This window comes from Amyelois transitella, chromosome Z (assembly GCF_032362555.1).
Source record: "Amyelois transitella isolate CPQ chromosome Z, ilAmyTran1.1, whole genome shotgun sequence".
NCBI classification, from domain to species: Eukaryota; Metazoa; Arthropoda; class Insecta; order Lepidoptera; family Pyralidae; genus Amyelois; species Amyelois transitella.
This window is the reverse complement of record NC_083535.1, coordinates 2,286,001-2,299,636: the sequence shown is the minus strand read 5'-3', so window position 1 is coordinate 2,299,636 and position 13,636 is coordinate 2,286,001. Positions and strand designations below refer to the sequence as shown.

The 13,636-nt window shown below is 35.7% G+C and overlaps 1 protein-coding gene across 2 annotated transcripts in view; it reads left to right on the top strand.

Moving 5' to 3' along the window:
* LOC106130526 (forkhead box protein F1) overlaps positions 1–13,636 on the top strand; it is a 35,323-nt gene that overhangs the window by 5,433 nt on the left and 16,254 nt on the right. The gene's annotated exons all lie outside the window — the stretch shown is intronic.

Sequence of the window (13,636 nt, the reverse complement as noted above, 5' to 3'; positions counted from 1 at the left end):
AACTAAAACCGAGTGTTGCAACGTTCCGAATTTCATAATAATGTTTAAAATTATTATATATGTATATTTTTAATTGAATTAATATAAGTAAATGCAGGAGTTTATTTACTACTATACTAATTTAAACTTGCTCTAGGATGTTATCATGTCCTGGATTCATTCATCAGTAACCGGTATCTTTTTAAAATTAAAATAAAAAAAAGTTTAACAATTACTAACATACATACCTACATAAATAGTCTCGTCTATATCCCGTGCAAAGTAGAGAGAGCTAATAGTCATGATGATACTGATAGGCCACATTCAGCTTTATAATGGAATGAATTGCTCAGCTTGATGATGGAAAAAATAAAAATATTATGATTTAGCATTTACTTCATGCATTTTTGTTGCATTTTGTAGAAAATAGGTGTTTTCCTGAATCAAAACAATGCCACGTGGTCATGTTTCACCAGAGATATACAGAAAAATGAAAACGCAGCCTTCATTTTGTGCGACCCTGGTACACCTGCATTACACGTTGAACTGAAATGACTGTTGCAACGTCTGGGTGCATCGGTGTATTAAAAAAAAATATATTTTTTTTAAATTAAACTAATAAAAATAGCTAATTAGATTAAAGATTAGTTACGTCTAAAAATTAACCTGGCTGAAATAATGAAAGTGCAATGCCCAGATGTATGCCTGTGCAAAAATATACTGTAATTTTCTTACCAGAATAAACTAAAAATGTTTTTTAAAAATGAAAAAATTGATTTGATTTATAATTAACAAATAAAATTTTAAATATTAATAAATCTGTATTTAGTTGTTTCATCATATATTAATTATCTTTCACCATGCTTTAAAAAAACCAATACTATATAAATGAAATCTTTTTGGGAGTACCTTCATATAGATGTATATAGGATACATGTTTTTTTTTAATAAACAAACAAATAGTGCAAACTAAAATAAACTGATCTCTTTAGGACTGCATAACCGGGAGGAGGTCTGTGCATCCAAAAATAGTTGTTCCACTGTGTGCTGTTCCCGGAACAATATTTGTTTTGTGCTCGTGTGCGATCATTCTGTCAACTTCAATCTCTTAACGAATCATGCGATCCTAGTATATTATTTTAAAATACTTTAAATTTTAAAGTTTTTGGCGTTTTATTTAAGTTTTTATTAATTTATTAAAAATCTGTTACAAAACATGACTGGCTCTTGCCCAGGGTTACGCTCAGCTGAGAATTTCCTGAATTTGAATCATTCAATTCAATAAATGCAAGGTACGCATGCATCTGTTTTGTCGGAAAAATTCTTGTTCGTACTAACTATTAGATCGATATTTTTACCCATTTTCACAGCAAGTGCACTTTTAACGACGGCCGACTCTGACTTACCTTTCTAGGAAATTTTAAGATCAGACAGTTTATTCATAGGGAGGTAGTTTCTTCACAAACATAATTATAGATCTCTTTTTACAATTTTTTATAATCAAATAATACAAAAAACCCGAGTCACATTTTGTCATTACCACCATTATAGTATATTCACATATCTCTTTCGAGCTGATCGTAATAACGCAATTACTTAGTCTTATATTTTAAATAATTAAATGACATATCTAAATATGTAATCGCATTATTTTTCTAGGCTATATTTGTTTCTCTTTGTAATTTTATATCGCGCGGAATATTGTTACGGCTACAAATGTCTACGCGTTTTGTAGCACAAACGTGGGTATACGAGCGTGCTACAAAACTCGTAGACGTGATTGCTACGAAAGTAATGACGCATAGATGACCAAGAATAAAAGTTTACTTGTACAGATTTTACGCAGAATTCAGATGTCTCATCATTTCCCACAGTACAGCCGCCGATATGCGGTGATTAATAGGATAGGTAAATGAAATAAACGATAATATTGTAATATATGAGAGCAGACTCCTGAGAAAAATCTAAAATACTGCATTCTGCATTCAAATATATATATGCGAAAGTTAGTTTCATTTGTTTTTTTTTTTATTACAAACAACATTTCTTTCCAAAATCGCGCTTACACGTAGAAAATGTAGAAATAGAAGATCATCCTCATCCTCATCCTCCTCCTCTGGTGAATCAGCCAGTAAAAACAATTGTATTCCCTTAGGATTTGTTGGAAAGACCTGGTATACGAAACTGCGTGTTGAATATATTTCGTGATTCGTGCACTAGTGACGGAGATACTAACTTTCACTTTCATCAGAGCTATTGATTCGAGCACAGAGCATGATTTCCCGGTCGTTCAGTGCTCTGTGGCGTACAGCTTCCACCCACAGCACACTATCACATGTTTGTATGTTGTACTTCTGTAAACTCTTCCGTTTTATGTGCCTCTAGTGGAAATCGAGCCTCGTTCTATTCTGCGTGCACAAAAAATTGTTAAATACTAGTCCCCGCCCGCGACTTTTCCTCCGGGAATCCATACTAATATTAAGAATGCATTGTCACGCTGTTTGTTGTTCGAAATAAAAAAGTCGCTTCTTCCTCCTGACTTCAGTACCGATGCATCCTCACCACTCTTGAGAGGAGCCTGCCTTTGAACATAGACAGCAATTGGGTGAGTCAGGTTTTTATACGAAGCGACCCCATCAGACCTCCGGCGACCAAGGAATAGGCTTATAAACTTGGGTTTCCTTGTAAGCGATGAGCAGGCAACCTGTCACTATTTGAATCTTAATTCCATAACCGTGTGCCGTGTGGTTCCCGGCACCAATGAAAAAAGAATAGGACCCCTCCATCTCTTTCCCATGGATGTCGTAAATGCGACTTAGGGATAGGCTTACAAAATTGGGATTCTTTTTTTTTTAGGCGATGGGCTAGCAACCTGTCACTATTTGAATCTCAATTCTATCATAAAGCCAAATAACTGAACGTGGCCATTCAGTCTTTTCAAGACTGTTGGCTCTGTCTACCCCGCAAGGGATATAGACGTGACAATATGTATGTATGTAATTCCATAACAAAGCTTAATACAGCTGAACGTGGCCTTTTTTCGTGGTCTTCCTTGCAAGGGATAAAAACCTGATTATATGTATGTATGTTTGTAACTCTAATCAAAGTCTTTCGCGATTGCGTTAGTAGTTGGCTGCAAAACTTTCTGTAGTTTTCGACCCTTGGCGTCATCGAGCTAATTTCCAGTCTATCCCTATTCTTGAGCCTGTGGGAGACATCATAGTTCACAAATGTTAATAAGAACCTATCAGAATAATACATACATAAGGCCACGTCTATATCCCTTGTGGGGTCGACAGAGCTAACAGTCTTGAAAAGACTGATAGGCCACGTTCAGCTATTTGGCCTAATGATAGAATAATCTAGCTCATATTTTTGAGGCATCAGTTTTAGTAGCAGTGAGGCATCGATTTTTATGGCAAAGCATCGCTCGCATGCTTTTGTTGTCATGAGGCAGTGTTCTATGATTAGCAGCCCCCGTGGTATGGCACGCGCAACGCCGTTTTCATCGCGCGAAAAACTAGCGTTGTCTCGTTTCACGTAGTAATAAAAAGCGAAACAGTGATACAGGTACTAATAAAGGGGTATAGAGGTCAATTTGTGGGAACCACACACTTTTTCCCCCACTAACTTTGCGTGGGGATTGCTCCAGTGGAAATTATGCATCCAATCTTTTGTGGCTTAACCGCGAAAGCTTAACAGACTGACTTTTGATTGATAATTTTGATTAAAGGTTAAAAACCACTAGGTTTCTGGAAATGATGTCAAATTCTTATATTATTTTTTGGTAGTTTTACACACTTAAAATCACGTCTCTTTCCTGAAGGGGTAAGCAGAGACTACATCTGTCCACTAGCCACAATCCTTGCATACTTCTTTCGCTTCATCCACCGATTTGATCAAGATATATATTTATTAACATAATTACATAACTTCTGCAGATGTCATGCTTATACTATGTTTTAATTGTTATTGTTTACAAATAAAATATTTTTTATTTTAATTGTTCATTATTTCAGTAATAAAATTAGAGTTTCACCCGGACAAAGCTGCGTGATCAAATATAAGTTTTTTTGCATTAAAATACCTCTTCCATTTTATGATCTCCTAGTTAAAATAGTGCGCCCGTGCAACTTGTACTTGCACTATTGCAATTGCAACTAGTGCACTTCTAGTCAAACATACTCGTAAAATATAATAACATAATCCTTAATTAGCTTAGTTGTATTTTGTCCCACCTTAAAGCGAAGCTTATACTTTGTATGTGTTTTTAGTAGTATTACCTACTAAGTATTTATTTTTGGTTAAATATAGTTTTTCAATTAATTGCTAGATATTTTAAAATTTAATGATAAATCAATAATAGTGAAACTTTATATTTGTTTTTTTTTTTCACCAAAAGTACTCAATTTCAATCAACACATTTTTATGTACTAGTTTCACGACTGCATATTTAATTTTGTCATCTCGTGATGTAATTTGTCTGCATTTAAGAAATTTATGAAAAAGACTTTCCTCAGAATGAAGGAGACTAAGGGCAAGGATGGTTTTTTCCTCGGAATTGCATTTCGAATGGTAATTTTTAACATACCTTATTAAAGACGCTAGGTCGGTGAGTGAATGAGTGAACATCATGTATGCAACTGCAATGGTGCAACGATTTTGCCTTTTGCTACCAGGATCATATAAACCGGAAGAGTTACTGTCTGTTACTAGCATATATAATTATAGTATGCTACATGCATACATACGAAAAAAATATTAATATTTGACAGTATTTAAAATTTTAAAAGCTGCCTTTCTGTTGCCTTTACCCCGCATATAAAAATGGTATGTTATAAAATTGTGTTTTTATAAATTTTAAACGTGGTGTACAATTGCCTTTTGCGACTAAGAGCACATAATTATGAAGAGTTACTTGATTTGTAGTAGTGTGCTGTCATATAAAATTTCGATCGATACTTGAAAATGCGCATATTGAAAGTAAGAGTGATGCGTACTTCACCACTTTTTACCCCTTAACGCAAAAACGGTGTGCTGTAAAATATTAACCTCCATCGCATAATGTGGTGTTCAAAACAGCTCGGAACATGCTGTGTGTGCCTTTTTCGACTAAGATCACATAAACAGGAGGAGATGGTTTTACCACATGCATGTAAAGTAGTGTGCTGTATCGATAGGAAATGCAGATCAATACCTGCACATTGCGCTTATTGAAAGTGAAAGTGAGTGCCTACGTCACTCTGAGCATTCCATGTTGAATACGACACGATAAAAAGCCGTTTCAGAAAAAAAATATAAAAATCTTTTTAAAACTTTAATCACGTTGGTTATATGGTCACTGTATCAGTCTGTGACATAGTTATATTGTAAACGCAAAAGTCTGTTTGTCTGTAACGCTTTCTCGACTAAACCACCAGTACTGATTTTGGACATAGTTAACCGGGGAGGTTATTTCCACGGGCACGAAACATCGGGAATATGGATAACAGAAAAACTGCACTATACTGTACGATAATCAAGTAATTCATTAATTTCTGCTTACGGTTGTCAAGGACGCCTTATCCTTTATGAAACAACATTTTTTATAACTCATTATATATTTTTTTAAACTTCCGATGATTGTTAGCGAAAATATAGGTCTAGATCAGATTTCAGCGGAAAATAACAAGAACCGCAAATTTATAAATTTCCTAGGCAATTTAATTATTATTATATATACCTACGCGTAAAGCGTGAGTTTGGCAAGTTTATTGAACGGGCCGAGAGTCTGGTAGGTCAGTTGGAATAAAACTCCAGATTTTTGGATATGCAAGGCGTTTTGTCTGGTCGTCGTCCTAGTCAAAAATCGATTGTCCTTTTTTATATTCAAATGTCAGTCAGTTTTGCTCATCTAATAGTCAAGTCAAAGTGTCTGTCTGTCATGGAGGCTGAACGGCCGCTACATTTATCAATTTACTGAAATATGGACGTATGTAAAAATAATACAAATGATCTCTCGTTTAGAATCCTACGAATGTTTATAAATTTCCTAGAAAGTTTATAAACTTGCGGTTCTTGATATTTTCCGGTGACACGTATACTGAGTGAAAGTTTCGAAGGTTGTTTTTTGCCCTTTGCATTACGGGCCAAAGCTCGCGAACAAAAGTACTCACACCAGCGTGGTCTAACTTCATCTATGTCTGTGTCTATTTGATCTATTTCCTAGCGCTCAATTTAAACAAAGATAGGCTCATAGTTTTAATAATTTTAATCTCCATAATTTCACTCGCAACTTTGCTTATTTTAAAATTATAATTGTAATCTTTGTGTTGTTTTGATGTAAAGCTATCTTCCTACAAATTTTCACCCAATTGCGTTCAGTTGTTTTTGCCTGTAATAGTTTACACATATTTAAAAAAATGGATTTTAAAAAAGCTTATTTTTGCGAAGTTATCCCTCGGTCTACTTTATCTTTATTACATATTAAAACTTTTTTATAAAAAGGAAATTCGTGTGTCTGCATAAGAGGCACAACATATAAAATATAAAAAAACGTTCGTATTCAAAACTGACCAGTTATTCTATATACTAGACTCGGCTCGATTACATTGTCGTTTAACGGAAATCCGACGGAAAAACTATGAAAAATATTTTTCAGGATATTTACTTCTTATGAAAAATATTTTTCAGGACGCGTTACATAGATTAATTATGTGCAAATTTTATAATGATTGGTAAACAGGAGGAGATGGTTTGACCACATGCATGTAAAGTAGTGTGCTGTATCGATAGGAAATGCAGATCAATACCTGCACATTGCGCTTATTGAAAGTGAAAGTGAGTGCCTACGTCACTCTGAGCATCCCATGTTGAATACGACACGATAAAAAGCCGTTTCAGAAAAAAAAATATTAAAATCTTTTTAAAACTTTAATCACGTTGGTTATATGGTCACTGTATCAGTCTGTGACATAGTTATATTGTAAACGCAAAAGTCTGTTTGTCTGTAACGCTTTCTCGACTAAACCACCAGTACTGATTTTGGACATAGTTAACCAAAGGTCATTCCCAGGGGAACGAAACATCGGGAATATGGATAACAGAAAAACGGCAGGTCACTACTGTACGATAATCAAGTAATTCATTAATTTCTGCTTACGGTTGTCAAGGACGCCTTATCACTACATAGTATAAAACAAAGTCGCCCATTTTGTCTGTAGTCCCTTCGTATGCATAAAACTTTAAAACTACGCAACGGATTTTGATGCGGTTTTCACTAATAGAAAGAGTATTTTCTCCGACAGGTTTTTATATATAATTGAAATACATTGAAACTATATTAGCTGAGTTATAGCGATTTATGTCCAAGAAGTCAGAAAAAAAATCTAATTGAAGATTGCATTTGTGCGTGCGCCGCTTATACCGTTGGATACAAGTAAGAACAATGTATAGCAAAAACATTGGTCTTTATTAGTTCTACAAAAAAGTCCGCGATGACATATATCCAGCTTTTTTATTTAAGTCACAAAAACTACTTTTCTGTATTAAAAAAACATTTAATTCGTTGGGTGATGTTTAACTGGTGATATAACCAATAATACATATATCCTTATCAAAATAAGTAAGTTCATCATCACGAGCATTTAATTTAGATTATTTTTGCAGTTTACAGTGTGTTATTTAGACATATAGTTTAGGAGATATGGGAAAGAGAAGTTATTGTGAATTGAAAATTAGTATCCAATATGTGTTGGTGCGTTGACTGTATTTGTCGAAGTAGCGGGATACACGCAAACGAAGTTGCGCGGGTCAGCTAGTCCTTTATGAAACAAAATTTTTTATGAACTCATTATATACTAGCTTTCCCCCGCGACTCCGTCCGCGCGGATGTCGGTCTTCGCGTAGATGGTTTATTTCTCCATTTTATTTTCAGTCTGGTCAATTTAGACCAAAAAATAGGAATGAAGCTACATTAATTCCCATCAAGCTGAAAATGAGTATAATTGTTTAAAACACAATCAAAAGCATTATTTCAAAATTCCCCATGATTCCGGTTTAAGGAAAAAAATTACCCAAGGTCAAAGGTAAGAAAATGGGATTTTCACGATTTTCTTCAAAACGGTAAGTTTTATAGGAAAATTACCTCAGACATAGATTGTAGATCATAAAGATATCTATAAAAAGGAATCAATATTTTTTTTCAATAAAGCTACCGTTTCTGAGATATTACGATGCAAAAAGTTGCAAGCGTCATAATATGCATAGGCACGTCTCGTATATACTCTATGTAGCAGTAATATAAGTAAAAATATTGTTCTGTCGGTAATTTTAACTTGAATTCAAAATATAAAATATACATAAGTATAATGAAACCCAGTCCCTTCATTTATACTGTAGTGAAACCTTGAGACAACATCTGTCTTTCTGTTTAATTGTGTACGTGGCTAGGGTCGTATAGCTGCTTTATCTCAGAATGCTCAACACATGAAATACCGTTAGTCTTTAATAATAGTTGTCCTTGCGGGGATACCGTTGTCGGCTATGGACACCACGGCCTCTCATGCCCTAGGAGTGCCGGCCGTTTAGGGCGCCATGCCGCCCTAAATGATATAATCCTCCTAGAACCAAACGGTCTGGCTCGGGATGATACCAAGAGACCGGATGGTATGACTTTGGTACCCCGGAGATTGGGGCGGCCTTTGGTGTGGGATGCTACTTGTGTCGACACACTTGCGCCGTCTCATCTTCAGGTTACTAAATCTAAGGCCGTTTTGCTTCAAATGAGGCAAAAAACCTCAAAAGGCGCAAATATGTAGTTATCGGGATCAAAGTTTACATCAGATGGCAAGTGTGATAGTGATATTGAAAGGAGAGTGAACGCGGGGAACATGGTGAATGGAGCTTTGCATGCCTTTATGAGCAGTCAGAAACTATCCAAAAAGGCTCGACTGGCTGTGCACAGGGGCGTGTTGGTCCCGACATTAATGTATGGGAGTGAAAGTTGGGTATGGCAAAAGAAGCACGAAAGCAGAATAAATGCAGTGGAAATGCAGTGGAAATGAGAGCGTTAAGGAGTATGTTGGGTGTGAAATTGAGTGACCGGATAAGGAACAGTGTGATAAGGGAATGTTGTGATGTGAAAGAAGATGTAGTTACAGGAATAGAAAAGGGTATGTTGAGATGGTTCGGTCATGTGGAGAGGATGAATGAAAACAGGTTGACTAAGCATATGGAGTATGGAGAGTACATGGAGAGTGCGGAGGGAAAGGTCGGGGTGGGAAGACCTAGACGAACATATCTTGATCAAATTAAGGACGTCCTGGTAAAGGGTCAGGTCAAAAGTACCCGAAACCGCCGAGCTTGCATGAAGAGAGTTATGAATGTAGATGAAGCAAAGGAAGTATGCAGGGATCGTGGCAAGTGGAAAGAGGTAGTCTCTGCCTACCCCTCCGGGAAAGAGGCGTGATTTTATGTATGTATGTAGTTATCGGTAATATCTATACTTTTGAACCTTTTGGGGTAGAAACTCTGGGACCCGGGGGCCTATCTGCCCATCAGCTTTTCCGACAATTGTCGAAAAAGCTAATTGAGGTATATCTTGACCGGAGGGCTGGAAATTATCTGGCTCAGAGAATCAGCATTGCTATTCGAATTGGCAATGCTGCCAGCCTTCTGGGCACATTCCCGCATGTTGATGCTATGCAAGGACTGTACAATTTATAAATTAAATTTTAGTTTGTAGTCATCTTTTTTCTTTCTTTTTATAAGTAGCTTTAGTTTTAATTTGATTATTGCATTGAATTTGATAATTGTAACCTCTATTATTGTCCTAAGATGATTTTCTTCACTTAGGCTTATTCTATTTTTTTTTTTAATAATAAATACGAAAGTTAGTCTTGAGTGCGTAGTGAAAACACGTGTTTATTCTAACCTATTTCAGACTTTTTCAAGTTTAATAATAAAAATGTAAAAAAAAACGCGCTAATAGTACACTACCTCAGAGGTGGCAAGGAAACGGATGCATATTATGACGCTTGCAACTTTTTGCATCGTTATATCACAGAAACGGTAGCTTTGTTGAAAAAAATTATTGTTACCTTTTTTATAGATAACTTTATGATCTACAATTTATGTCTGAGGTAATTTTCCGATTTGAAAAACTTACCGTTTTAAAGAAAATTGCGATACACCCATTTTTTACCTTTGACCGTGAGTAAATTTTTTTCCTTAAACCGGAATCATGGGGAATTTTGAAATAATGCTTTTGATTGTGTTTTAAATAATTATACTCATTTTCAGCTTGATGGGAATTAATGTAGCTATGTAGTATTTTTTTCATAGTAATTAGTAGCGGCCCGCTTGTGCAGCAAACGGTTCAAGCCTAAGCCGACTTTAGGCGCTACAGGTTACGGCGCTAAATCCACTGCGGGTAACGCAACGTGTGTTCGCGGTTCTACAGAACAACGTCTATGGATAAACTGAAAAATTAAGATTTTTTTTTCTTCGTATTTTTTCGGGATAAAAAGTATCCTATTTTACGCCCAGGATAATAAGGTATAATTATACCAAGTTTCATCAAAATCGAACCGTTAGTTTTCACGTGATGCCTGAACATACAGACAGACAGACAAAAATTTTTTTAATCACATTTTTGTGTTTGGTATCGATCCAGTAACACCCCCTGCTATTTATTTTTTCAATATTTTCAATGTACAGAATTGACCTTTCTACAGATTTATTATATGTATATAGATATTTTTTTAATTTCCTATGATTGTTAGCGGAAATATAGGTGTAGATATGTCAGTGGAAAATAACAAGAACCGCAAGTTTATAAATTTCCTAGGAAATTTAATTATTTTTTTACGCGTGAGTTTGGTAAGTTTATTGAACGGGCCGAGGCGAGGGTCTGGTAGGTCAGTCAGAATTAAACTCCAGATTTTTGGATATGCAAGGCGTTTTGTCTGGTCGTCGTCCTAGTCAAAAATCGATTGTCCTTTTTTATATTCAAATGTCAGTCAGTTTTGCTCATCTAATAGTCAAGTCAAAGTGTCTGTCTGTCATGGAGGCTGAACGGCCGCTACATTTATCAATTTACTGAAATATGGACGTATGTAAAAATAATACAAATGATCTCTCGTTTAGAATCCTACGAATGTTTATAAATTTCCTAGGAAGTTGGTAAACTTGCGGTTCTTGATATTTTCCGGTGACACGTATACCGAGTGAAAGTTTCGAAGGTTGTTTTTTGCCCTTTGCATTACGGGCCAAAGCTCGCGAACTAAAGTACTCACACCTGCGTGGTCTAGCTTCATCTATGTCAGTGTCTACTTTCTAACTCTCAATAAAAACAAAGGTAGGCTCATAGTTTTTATCTCCAAAATTTCTCTCGCGGCTTTGCTTATTTCAAATTTGTAACCTTCGTGTTGTTTTGATGTAAAGCTATCTTCCTGCAAAGTTTCACCCAATTGCGTTCAGTTGTTTTTGCCTGTAATAGTTTATACATATTAAAAAAAAATCTGGATTTTAAAAAAGCTTATTTTTGCGAAGTGATCCCTCGGTCTACTTTATCTAAATTACATATTTAAACTTTTTTATAAAAAGGAAATTCGTGTCTACATAAGAGGCACAACATATAAAATATAAAAAAACATTTGTATTCAAAACTGACCAGTTATTCTCTATACACTCGGCTCGATTACATTGTCTTTTAACGCAAATCCGACGGAAAAAGTACTTCTTACGAAAAATATTTTTCAGGACGCGTTACATAGAATAATTATGTGCTAAATTTTATAATGATCGGTCAAGTGAATAGGTCCTCTTCGGATGGGTAAGCAGATACTACATATTTCCATATGCCATGATCCTTACTTACTTCTCTCGCTTCATCCACATTCATAACTTAGTACATGCAAGCTCGGCAGTTTCGAGCAAATAACATAATTTATAAATATAATTTATATTAATTATATTTATAAATTTAAATCGTGCCGTGCGACAACGGACACAGATGATAATTGCACTACCTCCTCAATATGTATACTTCCCTAGTAACAGTAAGCTAATCCAGGTATCCTTTGTTAAACCTAGATCAATAAGTTTGTTCCTAGCTATAAATAACTTTCAGCAGACCTCCTTGTTTCCATACAAACCTAATACAAACGTAGGTAACTTCCGCTTTAATGTTACCGTATATTTCGTTCCTAATAGTTGCAGCGTTAGCTTCTTATTAGCCTTCCTCGATAAATGGTCTAATTAACACAAAAAGAATTTTTTAATTCAAACCAGTAGTTCCTGAAATTTGCGCATTCAAACAAACAAACTCTTCAGCTTATTTAACATTTTGTGGAAACTAACGGAGAATGAAAAATTTATTAGTACATTATTGAATGTGGATGAAGCGAAGGAAGTATGCAGAGACCGTGGCTAGTGGAAAGATGTAGTCTCTGCCTACCCCTCCGGGAAAAAGGCGTGATTTTATGTATGTATGTTATGTACATACATAGAACATTTGTTAGCTTGTTTAAACCTTGTAAATAATATACATTGCTCTCCGTCGAAAATTTCCTTCTCAAACTCCTGTAATTTCTTATCTACTTTCCTAGTTATTTTTTTTAGTATAAAACTTGTAATAACTTCGTTTTAACAAAGTAGAATATAATACAATAATCTATAGTTAGTTACGTAACTTGTTATAAAAGATTAACAGTAAATTATCCTGCGTGATTTAGGATTAATTAGACCACACCTTTGACTGACTTATCAGATCCAAAAGCAGTAGATGCATTCTATGTTTAATTTCGCCTTCTGCAACACTAAATAACTTGACAAAAGACTGTTGGCTCTGTCTGCCTCGCAAACGATATAGACGTGACTATATGTATGTATGTAATAACATCACCAAATAACTTGACCAAAGACTGTTGGCTCTGTCTGCCCCGCAAGGGATATAAACGTGACTATATGTATAACTTCACCAAATAACTTCTCGTTTTCCATGCTACCCTAGTAACGTAGGTATGGTACAATGCATTGTTGCTGTGATTTGCATAGTGCATTTCAGTGCTCTGAGTGCATTTCTCTGTTCCTAGGTTCTAGGAACCACTTGGGTATGTAATATTGTCATTTTTTGAATATCCCTAGGGAATATCAGGTGCAGCGCAGGTATATAGATATATCATGCTATCCTTATCGCGCTGCACTGTCATTTATACCTTCTCGTTTATGATATCCTAGTAGGTAAGGTTGCCTTGTTGCTTGCTTGTATAGTGCAAAGTGCATTCATCTCGCTCGTGCACGGATTTTTGTGCAATCTATTTTCCCTTTATCTTCGCGTGTTGCGTTGCATTCTCCACCACTATGCTCTGGAACCCGGGGTCCGCTTTTCGACTTTTCCTCCTCCACTTCTTCCGGTCTAACGTCTAGGACCATTTAGTACGGATAAGATATATTTTTTGTGGGAGTCGCTTCGTGTAAAAACTTGACTCACCCAATCTAGGATCCATGGTCAAGGGCTTACTCCGGGCTCCTCTCCAGAGTGAAGAGGATGCAACCAAGACTGTAGTCAGAAGGAAGAAAAATATCATCTTTCCTGACGTCATGCGCAGAGTTCTTCGCTCTTATTCCATATGTTTGTATGTATCCGACAGTCGGTCTGTCTATTTGTTACGCT